This window comes from Arvicanthis niloticus, chromosome 22 (assembly GCF_011762505.2).
Source record: "Arvicanthis niloticus isolate mArvNil1 chromosome 22, mArvNil1.pat.X, whole genome shotgun sequence".
Classification (NCBI taxonomy): Eukaryota; Metazoa; Chordata; class Mammalia; order Rodentia; family Muridae; genus Arvicanthis; species Arvicanthis niloticus.
In genome coordinates, this window is record NC_133429.1 from 23,531,633 (window position 1) to 23,555,547 (window position 23,915).

The following is a 23,915-nucleotide window of genomic DNA, read 5'->3' on the forward strand; positions in this document are numbered from 1 at the left end:
GCTATAGGTGGAGCTTTATGAACTATTTAAACAATCCCATAGCCCCTAAAGAAATAAAAGCAGTCATTAAAATATTGTTTGAATTTGGATTTGTCTTGAAATGTCTTGTTTTCTCCCTCTACCGTGATTGGTGATTGAGAGTTTTGCTGGGTATAATAGTCTGGTTGGCACTTGTGTGGTTTTTTTTTTGTTGTTGTTGTTGTTTTTGTTTTTTGTTTTGTTTTGTTTTAGAGGTTGCAGGATATCTGTCCAGGTCCTTCTAGTTTTTAGAGTTTCTGTTGAGAAGTCGGGTGTAGTTCTGATAGGTCTGCCTTTGTATGTTACCTGGCCTTTCCCCCTTACCACGTTTAATATTTTTTCTTCTGTAGATTTTATGATTTGATTATTATGTGCCTGGAGGATTTTCTTTTCTGGTCCAGTCTAGTTGATGTTCTATAAGTTTCTTGTATGTTTATAGGCATCTCTTTCTTTAGGTTGTGAAAGTTTTCTTTTATGATTTTGTTGAGAATATTTTCTGGCCTTGGAGCTGGGACTCTTCACCTTCTATTCCTATTACTTTTAGGTTAGGTCTTTCCATGGTGTTTCAGATTCCCTAGATGTTTTGTGTGAGAAATTTTTTAGATTTAGCATTTTTTGACGTGTATCAATTTCTTCTATTGTATCTTCCATGCCTGAGTTTCTCTTTTCTATCTCCTGTATTCCACCAGTGATGCTTGCATCCGTTGTTCCTGTTCTCTTCCCTAGGTTTTTCATCTCCAGGGTTTGCTCAGTTTGTGTTTTCTTTATTGCGTCTATTTCTACTTTCAGGTTTTGCACAGTTTTATTTATTCTCTTTAGCTATTTAATTGTATTTTTGTTTGTCTTTAAGGGATTTATTTGTTTTCTCTTTAAAGAGCTCTATCAGTTTGATTGTATTTTTCTGTATTTCTTTAAGGAATGTATTCATTTCCTCTTTAAAAGCTTCTATCATCTTTATAAGATCGAATTTAAGGCCATTTTATATGTTTGGGTTGTGTTAGGATTTCCAGGGCTTGCTGTAGTAAGGTAGCTGTGCTTTGGAGGAATCATAATACTCTGGCTCTTGTTGATTGTGTTTTTTTGAGGGCCTTTAGTCATCTGGTTTTAGGTACTGGATGTTCCTGTTTTAGTAGGTATTGGGGGTAGTGAGCTTTAATGGTCTTGGTGCCACAGGCCTTGGGCTGTATGGTTCTGGACCTGTAGTTCTATATGGTTCAGGAACCTCAGGTCCAAGGAAGGTATATGGAGAGGTGGCAGGGGAATGGAGATCTCCCTGGGATGGCAGCCTGCTCAATGCAGCTCAGCTTGGCCTAGAGGACTCAGAGAGCAGGGCAGCAATACAGTTTTGTTATCAAGATTTGTAGGATAACCAAGAACAAAGGCAATAACCTGTAATGTTTGGGAAACCTACTAATTTCCACTGGCCAACAACTCAGAAAGAGGTATCCCATACTGACAAGAACCATCTAGAAGAAGCTAAAAACTGGCAGGTGATCTTTCTGATATGGTTCCTCCATGAACTAAAATTTATGATGGATTTGCTTCTCTAGGAAAGGCCAAGAAGATTGTATCTGAGGAAAAATTCCTGCTATTAATATGATTTTTCTGTTATTATTAAGTATGTAACAATCACTAGGTATTGACTCACCCTTTGGAGCAGATTTCCGCAGACTACAAAGATCTTGTAATGATGCTATATAGACAAATAGAAAATGATTCTACAGAATTCCTGATTTGATTCAAATAATTTTAGGAAGTTTTTAGATATGGTCTTAGATGCTAGAAAGATGTAATAAAGTTAGAATCAAGAATGGTAGGTGCTCACTCCTCATAATAATAAGTAAAGACTGCATAATAAGAAATATAACAAGCTTTCATAATTACACTAAAAAGAGAAACAGGCTTGGGACAACTTTGTGTTCAAGGAAAAACATTTAGGTCCAAGGATAAAGTCACAGGTGTGCTCTATATAAGGCAAGGCTGTGCAAAAACTGTTGCTTTGAACTTATAATGAGTATATTATAATGAAATGCTGCGTTGAACTTAATATCAACATCCTTCTGTAACTCCCATTCTATGTAACATTTAATCTGAGATAATTTTCTAAAGAACTATTTTGTCTCAGTAGGTAGAAAAGAAAAAAAATAAAGCTGTTGATTGAATGATTTGGCTTGGGGAGCTTTGTCCCAACCATCCATCCATCCATCCATCCATCCATCCATCCATCCATTCATCCATCCAAATGTGTATGTCTGTCTATATGAATATGTGTAGGTATATGTGTATATATGTAAGCATGTGTGAAAACTTGTGGAGTTGATTGTGACAGATGGTCATGCCTGGCTAGAGTGTGAGTGTATGAATATTTGAATGTGTATGTGTCTGTGCATATTTGGCATAAAGCATTTTAATTATTTTCCTTTTCTTCATCTCTGGTTCAAAAATAGTTAACAAGCTTAGTCAGAGAGGCTTCTGACTGACTCACCAGAGAAAGGAGCACCAGCAATAAATCCTTTTACTTAATGCCCCAGTTTTATTTTGAGGTGCTGAACATCAGAGATTGCAGTTTCTGTTCTCAGAAGAACCCAGGCAGGTAAGCTATCACTACAAATTAACTTAGACTTAAGACAGGCAAATGTTTTATTATAGAAAAGACAACCCTAACTATCTCACAAGACTAAGTTTTGGACACTCTTTCATTTGGCTTGCCTCAAGAGAGAACCAAGAAAGAAGAACAACCAGACAGCACCATACCTATCATGGGAATTTGCTTTTTGTTAGATAGTGGATATGATCTAGGAGATCATTGTCCCTTTTATAGGGTAACTCCATTTTAACGCCTTTTATATATGTATGTTTGCATATTTTAGGAAGTTTCTACAATAGTAGGTTTCCAAATGGCTTTGAAGACTAACTTGAACAGGAAAGAGTAGGCAGTAGACATCCTTTGTCTTGTCCTGATTTTAGTGGAAGTGCTCTGAGATTTTCACCACTTATCATGAAGGTTGACTGTAGGATCATTTTACACTGCCTTTATAGTTTGAAATATGTTCCTCTTAATCTTTCTGAAATTTTTATTCTTAAACAAGGTATAGCAACATAGAAACTTAAAAGATTTCAGGGCTTTTCTATGCCTCTTTTAACTTAGATATCCCAAGCTTACATTTTTGTCTCTTTAGATTCACTAGCTGATAAAATTCTGTTCAGATTTTTTTCTGTTATTGTTTTCTTAGTTTCTCATACCTATCCTTCCCATAGCTTGAAAATTTCCAAGTGTAAACACAAACAGAGACAGACAGACAGACAGACAGACAGACACACACGCACACGCACACGCACACGCACACGCACACGCACACGCACACACACACACACACACACACACACCAGAACAATTTTGAAAGAGGGGACAAATATTGTCCCCACTTCCCTTTAGTTTCATCTATTTCCTAAATTTTTGGTCTTTCAAATTTTGATTGCCTTAGCTTTCTTAAGTTCCAAGTTTTGCTTTGTTTAAATTCTCAAATCTATATATCATGAACTGGTAAAATTTCTGACATCTCACGTGAATTAGTTAAGTGTAATAAGACTTGCTTCCTGTTAGCATCCCTCCTAGGTTCTGCCCAACAGTTACCTGCAACAGCCAGGTAGGCCTGGTTTGCTATAAAAAAGGCTCTTTAGGCCCTCCTCACTCTCTGTGCCCCTTCTCTCTCTTTCTGACTCTTTTCTCTCCCTGACCCCTTTCTCCCTCTCTCTTTGTCCCATCCTCTTTCTCTTTCCACATGTTCCTAGCTGGCCTCTCCTGTCCTGTCCTGTCCTCTCCTCCCCTCTCCTCCTGTGTCTCTTTCTGAGTCTATCTCTGTCTCTGCTCCCTTCTCAATTCTACTTCTCATCCCCTGAACTCTTTTCTACACTATACCCATTGTATGGCTGGTACCTCAGGGGGAAGAGATGTCTTAGCATGGGCCCACCGAGGCACCCCTCCCACTTCAGCAAACATATCCCTGGCTTTTTTTAAAAACACAACATGTCTAACTTGAGATTTTAGAAAGTTTCAAAATCTAAAAATACCCAACATATAAACATGGTCATGAGGATTAAGCAGTTTATTTTGTATTCAGCCTACAAAACCTGGTGTGCAGTTAACTCATGTCTCAGTTATAAGAGGCAGTGAAATCACAACTAAAAACAATGTGACTATTCTGGCACATCAGAACAATGTGCCTTGTGCCACATGATTCTAATGGTCACCTGACATAAATCAAGCAACTTTTAAAATGCAAATCATTTTCCATGAAATAGAGTTCCTATGTTGATTTTACATATATTATATCATTACATATATATGTTTACACACAATAATTTATAGTAATATTACATTTAACATTAAAATTATTAGACATTTGTTTTTGTACATGTACTGATATTCCTTATCTCTCTCTGGAAGACCCTTCTTATTTGATGGAGGTTGAGGAAAAAATGGACTTCTGTTTCTCCATTTGGTCATCTTTGAGCACTTTTACATGGTATACCTCATTAACTGTCATTCTTCTGTGTGCATGTGCATGCACACTGTGTGTGTGTGTGGTGTATGCATGTATGCCTGTGTGGAGGCCAGAGACATGCTAAATGTCTTTCTCAGTTGCTGTCTGGCGTATTTTTTTGAGACAATGTTTTTCAGTGAAAATGGAGTTCACCAATTGACCAGACAGACTGCGTAGTAATAAGTCCCAGGGATCTTTTTATTTCTGTTTTCTCAATAATGAAATCACAAATGTGTACCACCACACCCAAGCCTAATTGTGATTTTTAAATGTCTGTCACCCTCACTGTTAAGTATCTCTTTGAATGCAGAGATTGTGTCCACTCTCTTGTCTGGACTATTTCTAGTTCTGGGATAACACCTTAGACAATGTACCACCCATCTATCTGTTGATATGTGGAATTTATCCATGAAAATACAACCAAATGAAAGCATCCTTCAAAACTTTGTGTTAAGGTAGTATTTATAACCTCAAATCATTTCTTGTTTTCTCTAAAAGTTTGTTAACTTATATTGCTCAGATTCAAGCTTTTTATTACAGAATTTTCATTAGATGACTTCCCTAAGTATTAATTACAATTAGATAAACACAGAGCAGGAAATTTGCCATCTGGTCATTTTCCAGTAGTTACATATTGTAGTTCTTTGGTAGCGCTGCAGTAGTATCATGTAACCTGTCTTTAAGAATCAAATATAATTGTTGAGCAGTGGTGGCTCACACCTTTAATCCCAGTACTAGGGAAGTAGAGGCAGGTGGATCTATGAGTTAGAGGCCAGCCTGGTCTACCGAGAGAGTTCCAGGACAGCCAGGGTGACACAGAAAAGCCCTGTCTTGGAAAACAACAACATAACAAATGTAACATAATCATTACATATCAATTTTAAAGATTTGAAATAAAAGCTGAAATGTTTCTGCTGACATTTGTTTTCAGTAGGATTGCAGGGTGTTCTCTTCTTGCAACACCCCTACAGAATTTAGTGATGTGGGAAGTCAAAACAGAAGCCAAATCCCAATCATTTTTAAGTAAGACTGGCAATCCTGCTTCACAGTGTAAAAAGCAGAGCAGGAGCAAAGGCAGCTAATAAATTCATTTGCAACTGGACTCACTGCACAGAAAATGATTTGTCGTGCCAGAAGTAAATATCGTCGGGGAACCACCGTCCCACACATTTTCCTGTGCTATGTCTTCTTCATGTTAAGAAGCAGTCAACGTTCCACATCCCTGAGGCATGGTGACAACTTGTCCAGACAGTGTGAGATTTAATGGTAGAGCACACCTTCTACTGCGAGGGAGATAAACTTTGAGCAGGGCGGAAATAAATGTCTTTTCCAGTTGAGAAGAAACAGGAGGTAGCAAAGCTTCAACATTCGCGAGAGCAACGGAAAGCAGTGCCTGGGTGTTCGGGGACTCCTCCGGCACTGATCTATGAGGAGGAGGCCTTGGGAAGAAGATGCCAGGCAAATGTAGTTGTGATTCTGCCAGGCATGGGAAGAGTTGGCATAATTCTATGCGTTCTTTCCTAAAGTTAGCCCCACCCCCTTCAGCTTAGTTTCTATACCTGAAGAATTACTAGGATCCCTAAAGAGTTAATTCTTTAAAGAAAAGAAACACTCCACTAAGAAAACAAAGATGAAAAAATTAAAATTACCCCACTCCTAGGACCTCATGGTTGTGTTATATAATTTTTATGAGGATCTGAAATAGTAAATCATTTGTGCTTGCCTAATGCTTTTTAACATTCCATCCCTTAGAAACCATCCTTTATCCAGCCGCTATAACCTCTATTTGTGTTGAACTGCAAACATAAGAGCTGAAGACAAAATTGCCTCTTTCTCTACATCAGTTTTTTTTGCTTGGACTCAACAATTAATCAAACAATACAGTTTAGGTGTTTCATTAAACCTTTCAATAAATTGACATAGTATTTTTTATAAACTAAAGTGGAAGGTTTTGTTACTACTTTTCTTATTAAGCAAACAAACGAACGAACAAACAAACAAACAAACAACCCAAAACAAACTAAGATGTAAGAAAGGACTTTGCCCAGTGCCGTAGAGAAGGAACAGATCTGAACTTCATTTGCAAGCCAACTACAAACTCTGTGTTTAGAACTGTTCTCTTAGTTTTGCCCAAACAACATAAAGAAGCTATATATATATTTTTTTTTCAGACAGATGTAAATGGGGGAGTCTCGCATAAACGTCAGAAAGCTTTACCAGATGGTTTTGTAAGTGTAGCTTTCCATAGAAAGACTAAGGTCATTAAGCCTTTTAAAATGAGAGATAGGAGAGGCCTTCTTTTTCAAATCAACTCTTTGAAAGATGGTTTGATTTAATATAACACACCTTGGTTTTATATTTTCAATGTCGCTGGATGACTCTGGGGGTCTCCAGGAAAATATTGAAATGGCAAAGTATGCACAAGGCTTGACAAAAGAATTAAAGATACTTTCAGGAGAACTGAAAGACATGCTGCCTAGTTGTATGTACATTTACCTGTTTTTCTAAATGAGTGGACTTGGCAAGGCTTGGCAAAAAAAAAAAAAAAAAAAAAAAAAAAAAAAAAAAAAAAAAAAAAAAAAAAAAAAAAAAAAGAAAAAAGACTCTTGTCTTATTGCCTTCTGCCTGTATTCTTGGAACTGTTGAAAATAGTTCACACATGTACACAGACACATGCAGGCACACAAAAAATCTTGCACTGAAATTAAGTTGACCAATATCTAAAAGACACAAAAATGTTTTACATTGCCCTCCCCCCACATGAAATAAATAGAAGCAATCTTTTAATTCTTACTTATCCACTAATATTTTATGTTTTGTTGGTGGAATGTATACATGAAAACTAAAATATAAAACTTTGAAAGCATTTAGCTACTTTTGGACTGGTGAATATAAGATTGTGACTACCATTGCAAGTGCTGTTAAATATTGCTTGTATATCTTAATCTATATTTTTCAGAGAAGTGCAATCATGCTGACTAAGGCCTGGAAGGAATGTGGCATATACGGAACTTTGCTCTGTTTTAATTGATACACTGCTTGCTGCACTTTCTGAAACAGTTTCTCAAGGCTTTGTCATGTGTTAAACATAAACTACACAGCAACTCCTGTTATATAAATGAGGACAGTTATATAATACTCTTTTACTTTTCAACAAAGTAGAACATCCTAATCATACCAACAAATCCTCTAGGGAAATACAAGTCTGGACAGAAGGTTAAAAACTGTTAAAAATTGAACACACACACACACACACACACACACACACACACACACAAATTACTGGAAAATAAAGCTATCTGAGTCATTATTCTTTCTTACTACTTTTAAAACTTAACATAGTATTTGGTGTTCAAGATTAAATTATGTATTATTATCATTATAAAATAAGTATTTTAATATACAATAGTCCATACACATTTAGTATTTACTAGTACATACATGATATGTATTTATTTCTGTGGCCTCAATTTTCCAATCTAATGGCACAAAAAATATTCTTCTACCTAAATGAGTCATTTGATTTGGTAATTTTTGTGAGCAGAGGTGTATTTAAGTTATTTTGGGGTGAAGACAAATATAATCCTAATATCAACACAAATTATAATGTACATTCTAAAGTTATGGAAAGAGTGGGAAGTTTACACTTTTACATATGTGGCTTCAAAACCTAAACACACACACACACACACACACACACACACACACACACACACACAAACTAGGTGTTAAGTTGGTTTACCTTAGGCCTTTGGCTTTATCAGAAGAGGAGTGGAAGTCTGCACAAATAATCATGATACACTCATGCACATAAGAAGCTCCAGGCAGTAGTAGGTGCACTGCTGCTACTGTTGATGGTGAGGACAAAGGCCATAGTTATGTCTTTTGTGCCAGGCACAAATAAAACACACCAAGTACTTTACAGACTTATTTTAATCTGTAGCAATCCCATTAAGCAGCCTTTACTGTGACAAATTTCTACAAGGGGAACAATGCACAGGGAATATTTATTTTTTTTTAACAGTGTAAGGGAGCACTATGTAAATATATATTATTTTTAATAATATATTTCTTATTTTTAAAGATTTTAATATAATTCTGTCATTTCTCCCTTTCCTTCTTCCTGTTCATACCATGGTACCCCCCTGCCCTCTCTCAAAATTATGGCCTCTTCTTCTTTAGTTGTTGTTTTACATATATTCCTAAACACATCAGAAATAAAATCTGCTCAGTCCATAAATGTTACCTGCATGTATTTGATATCAGAGCTGACCATTTGTTATTGGCTAAACAACTGGGATCACTTTTTGTGAAGATCGGTTCTTCTACTCTTAGAATTCTACAGTGCCCACAGTTCTGTGTGTAGGGTTAAGGCCCTACCAGCTTTTCTCTTTTCATGTTACTAGGCCCACTGGTGTTGGCACTGTTCAGGTCTTGTTTAAGCAGCCGAGTTGGTAAGAGCTCTTAAGTTTAGCCTCTCTGACATTTCTAGGAGACACGGTTTCACAAAAAACTCTCTGTTTCTCTAGCTCTTAGAGTTTTCACCTCCTCTTCTGCAATGATTCCTGAGCCTTAGGTGCAGGGATTGTATTGTAGAACTATCAGTCAGGACTGGGTATTATGCAATCTCTTTGGATCTTCATTTTTATTGGTTGTGGTTTTCTGTAATGGTCTCTGTTTACTGTAAAGAGAAGCTTCCTTGATGCGAGGTAAGAGCCATACTTATCTGTAGGTATAAAGAAACATGTTGTAGAATAAAGTCAGGGGTCATGTTGTTATGTTGGTTTAACAAAGTGGCAGTTGTAGGTTCTTCTTCAAAATTCATGACTTCACTAGCCCCAGCTGGTTGCGTAAGTTTTTACTACCAGGAACTGTTTTCCTCTTGTTGAGTTGGATTTAAGTCCAAGTAAAGAGCCACTGGCCAAGGTATGTGTGCCACTATCACATCCTTCGGATTATTGAAATCTGTAGGTGTCATTGCTTAATACATAATTTTGTATTTTCTTGGAAGTTTCCATGGCACCTTCTGGTACCATGGAAGCTAGTTCTCAAGGAACAGGCTTCCAGGACAGATTGAGCTCAGGCCCTCAGGGTCTGGAGCCTGAAGTTCATGACATCTTCAGCAACAGGGACAGCTCTGACCAACAACTCGAAAGGGGGCTTATATGCCTGATATTACAGGTTCTCTTGGATATTCCTTGGCCTCTGGGGAGAGCATTGTCATCCCAGAAGGAAATATTTTATTTATATTGTACATGTATATGCATATGTGTGCATGTGTGTGTGTAATGTATAAGTATATACAGACTTATGTAATTTTAGGTAGACATGCAATAATATGATTCTTTTTTAGTTTTCAGACAACTTCCTATTATTTTCCTCTTTTCCCCCTGCTTCTACCTCTTGAGTTCTGGAGTTAAAGGCATGTGCCACCACCCACTCCTTTGAAACTTGAGATGATTCATTGTGGGCAAGCTGAGCATTCTACTCTCTGTAGCTCCTTTAAAAAGTTTCAACTGAATCGAGCAGACCTCCACTTGGTAGCGTACATGTTAATGTTTGATCATGACTCAGACAGAGGGCTCTGTCCTTGGAAGAGAGTAATGTAGTTAGTATGGAATCCTGATTAGTTCTACTGAGAGTGGATTGTCACAGCAGCAGTGTATGACAATTCACAAAGCATGCATGTAGAAAACTGAAGCAGAGATCTAGTGTGTGACTAGCTCATTTCTAGAAACCCAGAGAGGGTATCTGAAAGAAAACTTTTCTAATCTAAGTTAAATGTATGTAATCTGGAAAAAATAATCACTCAGATGCTGGCACCTGTCCGCAACTTCTCTGTCCATGCCATGGCTGTATTCATGACTTAAACTAATGTTAACAGTATCATTAAAAGAAGCATATACTCTAGTAATTCACTCAATATTTAGAAAACCACAAGAGACTATTTAGCTGCCATTTCCCAAAGTTATTCATGGACCTTCACAGTCTCATTTATTTCCTACTAAAAATAATGTTGTTTTAGGAACAGAGTTTAATTAAGCCAGAGACCTTAATGATAAGATGTCAGCATGAGGTGATAGGAAAGTAAAAAGCTGGTTTCAGAGAGTCAGGGATTTACAGCAAAGTAAGAAGCATGGATGCTAGACATCACCAGAGTGAACCAGAACTCAGAACCAAATAGACAGAAGCAAGTCAGCTAATGCTAGCTGTCATGGTTTTCAAATTTCTCACACTTCAGCAAGTGTTCACACCCAGATCTGTCTCCCCTTCTCTGATATCATGACCCAATGCTAATTTTTGTGAGCCCAACTGTACTGCTATCTTACCTAAATCTCTTTTATAAGGCCAATACAAAAAAAAATAGTAAAAGTGTTTACATGCAAACAAAAATTTAAAAATTGTTGCCAAGGACTATTTTTCTTATTACACTGATTTATTATCATTATTACACTCAATTAATGATGGTGATGATGATGATGATGATGATGATGATGATGATGATAGCTGGATGGGCACATGTGTCATGGCATATATGTAGATGTTAGATGATAATTATGTTGGCAACTCAGGGATTAAAATCAGCTCAACAGCCTTGGTGGTTGGTGCTTTTTCTCATGGAGTCATTTTATTACTCCAAAGAATATATTTGAAGACAGCATCTTTTGGTCTTCACCTCATTCAACGTTTCTAGCAACCAGTACACTTGTCTCCATAGTTATCACCAATTAAAAAGATTTCTTGTCTTCCTCTCGTATCTAAAAACTCATGCAAAGAGTCCTGATTGGTCGAAAAAAGTTTCAAGTCTGTTCCCAAAGGCTGATGGCTGGGCAGCGGAGGTGATGCCTTCAATTTGAGGTACTCCATATTAAGATAAAGAGGTATTAGCCTGTTATAATGTGCTTAAGATTTTAAAAATATGTCTCTAAAGGTTTCATGTGCTGATCTTGTTTCCAGGGTTTATAATACTCAAGGTAGTGGGACCTTCAAGTGGAAGAACTTAGATGACATTAGTTCATTGCTTAATGAGAAGATATGAAGGTACTTATTCACGAGAGAACATTTAGTCATTGTTTAGTGAGAGGATACTACACCATTGCCCTTGGGAGTAATATGTTTCCATGGGACCATGTCCTTAAAAAAAATTCAGTACATCTCCATTATTTCTCAAGGACCTAGCCTCAGGTATGCTATTATGGCCATAGAAACTATTAATGTATTAGCAGAACAAGACGGACAGCCTCTAAGAAGCACATTTCAGGAACCATTTTGAAGGGAAACTATTGGATAACCAGTAACCATGTTTCCCTCTAATGATGCCATGGGAAGCAATGTCCTCTAACAATGTAAAAAAAATAAATAAATAGTGCTTGTTAGCCACTGTCATCAAATGGCTAGTTGGAGAGATAAAGGACAGTGAGACAAAAAAAAAAAAAAAAAAAAAAAACCAAAAAAACAAAAAACTTCCTGAACAAAAACAATTGCTGATACCAGTAGAGCCTTGGAAGCAGAGGGGAGAAACAAGCAGTGTCCCAGATTCTCTCTATTCTCGCTCTCTTTGATCTCCCTCCAGTATAATCTACCAGCTGAAGGTAGTCAGCAGCAGCTACAGATATGTAAGATCCTGTTCCCTGAGAAGTAGATATCAAGATGAATCTAGAAGTCCAAGAGATTTCTTGGGGTTAGTACCGGTGACAGATAAAAATGGGGAGGAAAGTGGCTAGGTAGAGAAGGTTCTCAGAATCAATGCTAAAGTGAAGCTTGTGAGAGCAAAGAAGTAGATCAGAGGGTAGACAGTAAGTGCCTCAGCTGCCATAGTTTTCAGAGACTTGCCCAGGCCAATTTGTGTGGCACATAGACCATCTACTGAAGGGTCTTCTAGACCAGTAGGCTCAGTCAGGGCTGCGATTGCACAGTACTGAAGATGCTCAGCTTCAAAACTAGGACGGATCCTGCTGCTGTTCTTTGGTTTCCCTGTGGTACATTTTTTCTTGAGAGGATAGGTAAGCACCGTTACTTTCATGACTGTTGTAGCAAGGGTGTCTAAGAAAACACAGATTTCTACTAGCAGCTCACTGCAGCGTAGAACAGTCCAAAATGAGAACAGTGCTAAGTAAGGACCAGCTGATGACTAGGACACAGGTAAAGAAAGAGTCTGAGTACCACGTCCAATAGTAGCTGTATATAATGCTTATTATACTCAAATTTGGGAATGGAGCTTACAGGTTAAAAGTCACTATCTTAGTCAAAGTTTCATTGCTGTGAAGAGACCCCATGACCTCAGCATCACTTATAAGAGAAAGCATTTAACTGGTGCTCGCTTACAGTGTCAGAGTTTAGTCCGTTATCCTCATGGCCGGGAGCATGGTGGCATGCACGTAGACATGGTAGATGAAGAGTTCTGCATCTACATCCCCAGAAAGTAGAAAGAGCAAAAAGCCACTGGGCCTGGCTTGAGCTTCTGAAACTTCAAATCCCACCTCTCAGTGACATACTTCCTTCAACAAGGCCACCCCTACTTCAGCAAGGCCAAATGTTCTAATCATTTCAAATAGTGTCATTTCCTATCTGTGAGCCTATGTGGACCATTTTCATTCAAACCACCATAGTCATCTAGAAACACTTTTGATGGACATTACAGATTACGTATTTAAATGTTAAGAAATCACATGATGAAGACAACCTACTGTAACCGGAGGAAGTGCATCCAATCAATGTCCAGACTATTTGAGAGGAAGTCACTGGCAGAGGGAGAGTTTGTGAGGGGAAGGAGGAGGAGACCAGTAATAGCAACAATGCAATGAAGACAGCAAACCTCTAAAACAACAGCCCTGATTTAAATAAGCAACGGATCTAAACAGGACCGGTATATGTGGAAAAGCATTCAGCATCAGCCATCACAAGGGAGTCACACATCAAATTCTCAATGAGATATCACCTCGAGTAAGGATTAATAACCTTTTAAAGACAAAAAATGTTGATGAGGATGTAGAGAGTTGGAACGCTTGGACATGATTGGTGGAAATGTAAGTTACTATGACTACTGTAAAAAAAAGTGTGGGAATTCCTCAAAACATTAAAAATAGAATAAGCAAATGATCCAGCAAATGTGGCTGCTGAGCACAGTTCTATCCAAAACCAGGAAGTGACTAAGTCAAAGAGATTTATGCATCTCATGATTACTGCCACCTTACTCATGGTAGCCAAGAACCAGAAACAGCCTACAATTCTACTACCCAGTGAATGAATCAAGGATATGTGGAAAATATAGACTACAAAACACTATTCAGCCATAAAGAAGAATAAAATTCTGTCGTTTGAGACAACAGGAACAAAAGTAGAGATGATTGCATGAAGTAGCTCGGGCACAAAGAGCCCAGCAGTGCACAGTGTCACAATGGGGACTAACAGTTATTTCATAGTAGTTGAGAGAAGAGTCGTGATTAGCACAGGGTGGCAGAGAAGCGAGGATAGGCAAGGAAGGTGTCTTGGTATTTTATTGCACAGAAGCACAGCTTCCTTGCACATTTTTAAATTTGAGTTACCATGCAAGCAGATGAATTAAAGACAATTAACCACTAGAACAAATAAACATGGGTAGGTTTAACACGTCACTAGGTAAGAATAATTTGTTATAGGTCAAAAGAGACAAGCTCAGTTGGTAAATTGTTTGACATGCAATCATGAGGACCTCAGTTTGATTTCTAGAATTGATGGAAGAAGCTGGCTTGGGTGGTCAGAGTTTCAAACCCCAGTGCTGAGGAAACAGAGACAGGAGGGTCCCTGATAGCATGATTACCTAGTTTGTTTATGAGCCTCAGGTCTTAATAAGACTCTGTCCTAAAACACAAGGTGAATAACACATGAGGAATGAAACTCTCAGTTTACATATGTGTGTGTGTGTGTATTATCAACCTAAGCACAATTTATTGTCATTTTATTTATTTTTATAATGATACACCTATGAATATGTTTTTACTTTTTAATAAAGACTAACTGCATTGAAAATATCATATCCAATGTTGCTAGATTGAAAATAATGTGCATAAAGAGTTTTAATGAAATTGCAAGTGTAGTTCTTTTCTACTGGGATTACAGCAATTTTCATTTTGCAGTCTCCTTGGAACTTTCTAAATATATGCTTGGTTATGATCCTGTGCTGGGTAAGGACAATGGTTTCATTACTGCTTAGCTGTTATGAGCCGTTGAACTGTAAAATGTTTGCCCTGTGATATATTCGCTTACAAATAGCTACACACAGTGTGGGATGTTGCTGTTGAACAGCTTAGTCCTCTAAAGATGAATGAACTGTAAAGCATTATTTAAGATAGTTTAGAGAAACTGCCTCCATGAAGTATTTGAACACACACGCATTATCATCAGAAAAAATATGACTAGACCTTGTAGAAATTGTAATGGACTAAATTTTGATATAAAGAGCATTCAAGGACATAAAAGTTAGAGTTACAGAGCAGATTAGATCACCAGCTCTGAAGCAGAGTTCTTTTAACATTGTTTTAACTTTTGAAGGATAAATTTCAGATAGTGCTGAGTGAGGTACTTCAGAAGTCTACAAAACCTAAAAGAAATAACAAGAAAATGCAGAGATCATTTAAGGTCATTAAGGAACTTACCAAAAGTTTGGCAAAAATATATCCATTATAATCCAATAAATGAACACACTTAATGATCATCAATATATTAAAGTATCTTTTAGATTTAGCACAACCTATAAAAGCAAGTCATAATTATTATTCCTCTCTTCTGAAAGCTGGCAAAGTTCAAACACTGCGTCATTCTAAAAATAAATTTAAATAGCATTAGCATTCAGGATAGCAGACACTAAAATCATGCTATAAGATGATAAATAAAATTAAAAGTCTGTCTCATGGTTCAGTGGTTAGATAAGAGTGCTGGCTGCATTTACAAAGGGCTGAAGTTCAGTTCCCAGCACCCACACCAGACAGCTCACAACTCTCTCATTCTCTAGGAGATAAGACACCCTTCAGCTGGTCTCTGCAGGCACCTTCATTGACTGTATCAGCACAGATACAGAGACACAAAATCAGAGAGAGAGAGAGAGAGAGAGAGAGAGAGAGAGAGAGAGAGAGAGAGAGAGAGAGAGAGAGAAGCTTGATTGGGGGACAGAGTCTTCTACGTAGCTCCGGAATTCAGAGATCTGTCTGCCTCTTACTCCGAAGTACTGAGATGAAATGTGTGTGAAAGTAGACCCAATATAAAAAATTTTATGTTTTCTAGTATTTACACAACTCATTTTTAAATTTAAACCTCTGATCCATTCAATTTTATATTGTTCTGGGGCTTGAAAGATGGCTCATTAATTAAGTGCCCTTGAGCCACTGGGGCTAACCTTAATTCAATCTCCAGGACCCACATGGTAGAAGGAAGGAGCCAATTTCCACAAGTTCTTCATTGCCTTACACATGTGTACATTGGATATTTTATATTGTTACTAGGATAGTTTTTTTTTCATACAAATACCTAAATTATATATTGTGACTTCTACCATGTCCTAGTTGTGAATTATACATATTCACATACATATACAAATACACACACACACACACATATATATATGTGTGTGTGTGTGTGTGTGTGTGTGTGTGTGTATGTATGTTCTTATGTGTTGTTCTTGTTTGTTTTTTATATTTAGTGTAAAATCGGAGTACTGGCAAGATGGCTTTATAGGTAAAGTGTTTTCCATGCAAGAACAAGTACCCAAATTCAGATTGCCATAACCTGCTTTAAAAAGCTGGCATGTCAGTGTGCTGCTGGAATACCATTGGAGAGGCGGAGATAAGAAAATCCCTGGGGCTTCTTAGCTAGCAAGTTAACCAACCAGTGAATTCCAGGTACAGTGAGGGATGCTGTCTCTAAAACTAATAGGCAACTAGGCTAAAAGAGTCAACTTGAGTTGGGGAGATAAATCAATTAGTAAAATAAGGTGAAGCATGGTTAAAGAAGATATTTGATGTCAACTTGCATTTGTAGACTCAAAGACTCTCATTCATTGTGTATTATATATTTTGATATGCTACTGTATTTATTCTGCTGATGATATTTAGAATATTTTCATAAAGTATATTTATAAACATTGTACACAAGTGGGTTTTCTTTTGAGAAAGTATAAAATAGTTCAAACACATCTTCATTGCTCCTTCAGAGGATAACTGAATTTTCTGGGCCTTGTGATCATAGCAACAGAAGCAGCAACATGGTTCCCACCCAGAGGAACAGACCAGCATGTTTCACCATTTACAGTACCTATTTCTCTACAAAGGGTTCCCATTTCATTTAACATTAATTTTATACTTAAATAAAAACCTTCATAAGAAAAAATGTTTAAATACCTAGGCAGTTATTGTAGTGAGAGACTATGTTTAAAAATATAAACCATGACACAAAAGAACAATCTTTGATATTCTCTAGGAAGAAATAATTTTGTTATTGGAGATCAAACTTGAAACTTGGTTTTTTTCTTCCAGAAGGAGTCAAGATTGTATCTAATACACCATCTGCAAGCAAGCAGAAAACAGAAGCTGTTCTAACAAGAGGTCAGAGAATAGCAAGCTATTTTACTATGATGACAGCGTCATTCCTGGCCAATGGCTAATAGACAAAAGTGTGTTTATGGAGTAAATAATATTAAATGTTATTGTACAGATTTCATGGCATTAGTTACCACAGATTGTAAGGAGATAATATTTTTAAAATATACTCTTCAAGTATTAAAAATAGAATGTGTGTATTTTCAAACTGAACATGGCAGCACAGGACTTTGATCCCAGAACCTAGGAGGTAGAGGCAAACAGATCCCTGAGTTTGAGGTCAGCATGGTTTACAAAGTGAGTTCTAGGGCATCTAGGGCTACACAGAGAAATCCTTCCTCAATAATAAAACAAAATGTGTGTATTTTCAAAAATGGAAATAGACAGTCATCAATCTCTTTTGTTTATAAACTAGTAAATCTTAAAAGTTTTGATGTAAAGAAGTAACAATTTAACTTAATAAAGTGCTAAGGAGTTTACAAAGAACTCTATAGGCATCATAAAGGAGAGAGAGAGAGAGAGAGAGAGAGAGAGAGAGAGAGAGAGAGAGAGACTATAAACATTCTTTCTCTAGAGTTGTTGTTATAGAAATTGGCATGCAGGTGTCTCAGAAGGGTAAAATTAGAACTATCATGTGATCCAACTATATCAATATTGTCCACATGCCCAAAGGAGTCTACATTTCCTCAGAGATAGTTGTGTATCCATGTACATTGTTACTCTATTCACAATAGCAGAGAAATGGTGTCAGCCTACACATCCATCAATGGATTAATGGATGCTGTGTTTCTATGTGCACAATGGAATTTTATTCCATTGCAAAACAAATAATGAGAATTGGAGGCAAATGAGTGATTGTAAAAATTATCTCAAGCATGGATTTCTAGACTCCTAAAAACAAATAATGCATGTTCTCTCTCATATGCAAATTGTATCCTAACTTTTATATGTGCATATTATGCAAAAGTGAATATAGGAAGAAGTCATAAAACTAGAAAAGAGACCACAAGAAGGTAAAAATAGGTTTTCAGGAGAGTAATAGAGTCCATGGCATGGCAGAGTGGAAAGGGAACTACTTGAGGCAGAAGGGACAGGTATAGAAAGAGAAGGGTAAGAGGATTAGCTAACAAAGTGGTATGGATGTAAACACCATGACAAAAACCTGTTACTTTTAATGCTACATTTAAAGAAAAATAAAAAAAACCTAGGCAATAAAATACTCATGGCTATTTAAAGGAGAAATGAGGTAACATTTTTAAGTGCATTTTGAGATAAGCAAAAGCACAACATTCAATGGACCCGAGCCATAATTCTTACAGACTGGTTTCCATTGCTGTAACAAACTACCGGAGACTGGGTTATCTATAATAAAAATTATTTTATTTCTTACTGTCCTAGATCCTAGGAAGTCTATGATAGAAGCAGCAGCAGGGTGAATGATTAACTGGTTCACCTACACTTCTGAAAAGACATTTTGAACCAGTCATCTTTTAGAAGGGAGAAATACTAGAACCCCATGTGTCCGAAGGCAAAAGTTAAAGAAATATGCTACGACTCATTTTAATATAGCTTCCTATAATATAATGGGAAAGATAAGATTAAAACGTAAGGGGATAGTTATTACTAACCTTGATAAGAAAAGAGTTTGTTTACTCACAAATATCCCATCTTCTGTGAATATCCATGTAAGTATTGACATTCTCAAAGATTTTCTGGAATTGATATGCTAAGAAGCTTCACCTGCTGATACACTGAACAGTAAAGGACAAGTCATTGTGAAAGCCAACTCAAACTGATGATTAGTTTTCTAAGCCTTGTTAAAGAGGTTCCCTAAAACTTTCTCTTTCAAATGAGTAGCGACCCTGCTTGACTTTCAGGGTCTGTAAGGCTACTAAGCTACAGAGGCACATTTCACTCTCGGAGACAGAGCAAATCATGTATTATGAAACAGCTCCTCAGGCCGAAAGTGAAAAAGTCTTATTGCTGTCTTAAACACCATTCCATTAATTACTGCCTTCAAGTATTTGGTGTCAACACATTCCTTTCCAAGTTCCAAGGACACTTCCAGATAAAAACCATTTCGAGGAAGTTTCAGGCTGACTACTTTGGATGTTCTCAAATAGTGGAGCCAGGAAATCTCTTTGGGGAGAAAGCCTCCTCCTACTATACTTGATATATTAAAATCCAATTCACACCGAGAAAAGGGAGAGACACACAGTGGACTTAGATATCACATTAGTTACAGCCTTTAAGGGTCATTCCCACCCCCACTCCCAGCAAATCAGAAGAAAGCCATGTAGTGAAGGTTAAATTAGGCAAAACTTAAAAAGTTTTTTTTTTTTTTAAAGAAACACATTCCAATTCATAAAATATAAAATCAGCACCAAATGGTGTATTTCCCATGTCATGACCTTCTCTTGCAGACTGTATTTACTTGTCTAATAGGAGATCAACACTAGCTCAGGACTGTGATGGGCACGCATATGTTAACAAAAATCAGAAGCTCCATCTATATGTTTAGAAAGGAACAAGGCAGAATATTTGAGTGTGATCAATGTTCCTTTTAAAGTAACAAGTGTAAACTGACCATTTCAGCTGAACTTTGGGTTAGCTATCAAAATAAGACAAGCATTACACAAAGTGACAATCCCTGCCTAACATGTTTCTCACATCCTCTGACAACCATGTTCTTATACTTCTATAAACCAACCTTCTGCATGAATTTTCTGACCCTGCTTGCTCCTTTGCTCAATCAGGCAAATTTTATGACATATTCTTCAAACTTTAGAATCCCAAGCAAAGAACAAAATGTCACCTACTCCTTGATGTGAGGAATGACTTTCCAAGGGAGAGGAGAAACAGTATGATCAAAATACTGTATGAAAAAAAAAGTAATGAAAAAGAAACGTCTTTCTCAGTGCTTTCACATGTGATATAATATTGAACGGCAAGAGTATCTGTCAAACACCAGCTTTGCAGCAGGCATTCTGCTCACTAGAAAGGTTAAATTCTTCTTCTCATTGCCTTCAAAGTTCAGTGGTTTTCCACCATGGTTACTCAGAAGTGTCATTCTATAGGATTCTAAGTTCCTTCTTGGTAAAAACAGCTTTATTTGTCTTTTTAAAAATCTTTTAATATTTAGCAGTTCATTGCTTTGCACAAAACAGAAAATCAGTAAATAATACTGGGTCCCTCCTTTCAAGTGCTCATTCAGATTTGACAATACATTAGTTCTGAAAAGCATTTGCTACCATTTTATCAACTGCTCCCTGGGTGTTTGAAGTCACTGGCTGTTAGCTGCCCTTGGCAGGTGGCTGAATTCTTTTGTTGACTTTTGGGACATGATTATAGCAGGTGCCTTGTAACAGCAATGCTGGTCTGACTGAATTTGTGCTTCTGACAGTTAACAGAACTGAAGCAAAACTAAGAAGCTGAATTGTCTTCCTGGATGGTGCAAGGGACAGAGAGCAAAACATCCAGCCTACTTTAGAGGGCAAAGACTCATCAAATTCCTTAACATGGCTTTCAGGGCTCATGATGCTTGATTCTTATTTATGTCTTGAATATGCGGTTGCCCTGTCTAGTCAACTCTCTGTCTCCTTTTCATTGATTTTTTCCCTACTTACCTATTGGTCTCAGTGATGGGTATGTTCATGTGCCATCTAGACTAGACCACTGTACCCAGATACTGGGCCAAGTATCAGCCTACATTTCTTTCTGAAAGTATTTTTAAACCAAAATTAACATTTAAATAAGCAGACACTCAGTGAGGTAGAGTGTCCTCCATACTATGGGGGCATCTTGTCCAGACAGTGGAAGGTCTCCCAAAAACTCCCTCAAAGAGAAGAGAATTCTGGTAGAAAACTGTCCCGAATACATTTTTTCCTCTATATTTCTTCCCTGAGTCTCTAGCCTGTAGATCTACTGTAAAGACTTTGGACTTCCAAGCCTTCATAATTACACGAATCAAGTCCTTAAAATAAATCTTTATTCTGATTTGTGTGTGTGTGTGTGTGTGTGTGTGTGTGTGTGTGTGTGTAAGTATTTGTATTCGTTCTGTTTCTCCAGAGAACCTTGGCTAATGAAGTCACCGATTTATGTCTCTAGCAGTGGCCTCAGTGCCTAGATGACATAGGAGATGAAATGAAAGCTGATTGCTCTAGAATAACTTAAATCGATCTTACTTGCAGGAAAGAAAATATTTCAGAAATATTGTCAGGTCTTTTCTCTTAAGAGCCCACACTGCTGAACTTATTATACTATATGATTGATTTTTTATTTGCCTTGTGCTTCTTCTTCTTCTTTTCTGGTTCAGTGAAGACAGCTAAGAAAATGCAGGGCAAAGCAATTCCTGATCCAGTAATACTTCAGCCTCTATTTGATGACAAAATCTACATTACCAGCCATGGCAGTGCTTATCCAAGTCTTAAATACAAAAGTTTATAAGAATTATAAGTCCATAAGGGAGTGGGTGGTGTTATACTCTGGTCCTTCTGAGATTTCTCTGGGTTTCCAAGCTATTAGAAAGACTCAGGTAAGCAACATTTTCTCATATATCTCCAAACATCTTTATCCTCATAACTTGAAAATTATTCTATTACTTGAAACTATAAAGCACTGGACACATTCTAAAATATCCAATGTAAAGGAAGAAATGAGCTAATAAGACGCTTTTGTTAGTCATGAAAGTGCAAATTCTCATAGAAAGAACACCAGGCAGTAACCACCTACGGATGTGCCTGGGTGGAAACGGACAACATATTCCTGTTAGAGCTTAGGATTTAGTACAGATAATTTGAAATTCTTCAAGTACTGGCCATGAAAAGAATATAACAGCCACTGGTGCCAAATTTGAAAACTGTTATTTTAAATGAGACTGGTTTGTCTAGTTCTTTCACTAGCCTTGGTATAATAATAACCAGGATATTAGGACATAAACAAAAATTTAAAGTGTCAGAGACTAAGAGATGAAAGTAGAAAGGAAATGTAAGTTTCCATAGTCACAAACTGACTCCACGTCAAAACTGGCACAGATGTCTTCCTAATAGATAACCTCTGCTTTATCGATTCTTGATTACCAGAATTCTTAAACTTTTATTCTGTTTGAACAATTTTAATCTGGGACAAAATGTTCATCTTACTTTATTTTTGGAACGTCTTTCTGAAAGATTCTATGAATAAGTAAATAAACTTTGTATTTCCACCAACCAAAGGGCAAGAGAAAAAGTCTCCTGCTCCCACCTTTCACTGCCCGTATGCCAAAGCAGATAGTGGGTGTAGTCTACAGTGTCAAGACATCCCCAAGGTTATGTACTACCTGACACCATTTAACCGTGTGTTACCAAACACACAAGACCAAAAGTAGTTTATCTGAAACCGCCCCCCAAAGTGAACATTCTGTATTTACTGATTTCCCAAGCATTCCTACAATTTCAGTTATTTATAGTTTTTTTCCCAGAACAATTTGTAATTTAAATGGCTAAAGTTTAAAGCTACAGGAAATGACTTGCAGTATCTGTCACTGTGAGGTCTTTTTCTATTCTTTTCCCCCCCTTTTGGGTAGAAATAAGTCTATTAATAAAGTAATGCAGAGAGCATGTGAGTGGGAAGCTTTGTGCCTCGTGGGTTAAGCAATAATAACTTTTATTTAGCTTTTCAAAATATGGATTATGGGTTTTTTGCATACATTACCATAATCATTCTCAAAATCAATTCCAGTGTTTTGTGTTTGTGAAGTAAGAAAGCATTGAATAATGAGAGAAGAAAAGGGCAAATTAACTATGATTTGTGTAGATAATTTTTTTACAGAGAAATATTGGTCTCTCTTTCTCCTTAAGAACCCTCCTCCTCTTTCTCCTCCTCCTCCTCCTTCTCCTCTTCTTTCTCTTCTTACTCTTCTTCCTTCTCCTCCTCTTTTTGTTTTGGGCTCCTTTTATGGAGCAGCCTACTCTAAAGGCTTAGTCCTCAGAATTTCTCATCACAGAAAGCCACCTGCTGCAGGAGGTAGTTTTGCTTTCCTTGTGCCTATCTTACAACTGCATCTATATTTCTCTTTGTTGTCCATCTTTGCTTCCCACTCTTTCCTATTTTTAGGTACTCATTTACTTCCTTTGTGGATTTCCTATGCTCTTCTCTCTCTCATTCTTTGGGATATTGTCTAATTTCCTTTTTGATACTCCCCTTCCCTCGCTTGTGCGAAGACGGATTTTAGTCTATCATCTTCTGTAGAAGTCACATATCTTAATTTTTATTTTTTCAAGCAACTGAGAAAAGCATACTTTCAGTGGCCTAATATTTGGTGATAATAGGTAAAGATAGGTTTGGAAATCACTGAAAAAAAATCTCTCCATAAACCATTTTTTTCACAGTGCTAGGTGTACAATTGATGCCCAATGAAGGCATTATTTTTTTTCTCTCTCTTTCCTATTGTTTATAACATGATATTAAAAGAACTGTGTATGACAAACTCAGACTTTATGATAGCATTACCAATAGCAGATAAACCTTAAAGATGTTATGCCAACTTTCCATCGTATGAATAATATGTATAATAATAATGGGGCATACTTCAATTTATAAATGTTAAATGAGATACTGCTAGAAGAATAAATATTATTCCATGGTTCCTCGACTTACAAGGGTCAGTTTAGGAAAATAATGAGTAGATTATTTAAATTTCCCCCATCCTTATAATCACTGGAAAAGGCCACACCCACTCTCCTATTCCTCATCTCAGTCTCTTCTAGAATTCACTGAAATGCAACAGCAGCTAGAGCAAACTTAA

General features: G+C 37.0%; 1 long non-coding RNA gene across 8 annotated transcripts in view; it reads right to left on the reverse strand.

The window, feature by feature from the left end:
- Window positions 1-4,106: 4,106 nt before the first annotated feature.
- The window catches only part of LOC143436134 (uncharacterized), a 76,457-nt gene continuing 56,648 nt past the window's right edge, over window positions 4,107-23,915 (reverse strand). For 4 of the 8 annotated variants that reach the window (XR_013106345.1, XR_013106342.1, XR_013106339.1 and 1 more), the window contains 2 exons: window positions 8,305-18,882; window positions 4,107-6,001 (listed from right to left, as the gene is read on the reverse strand). This is a non-coding gene — a long non-coding RNA (uncharacterized LOC143436134). The remainder of the gene's footprint in view (window positions 6,002-8,304; window positions 18,883-23,915) is intronic. The other 4 variants (XR_013106344.1, XR_013106340.1, XR_013106341.1 and 1 more) reach the window with 4 other exon arrangements.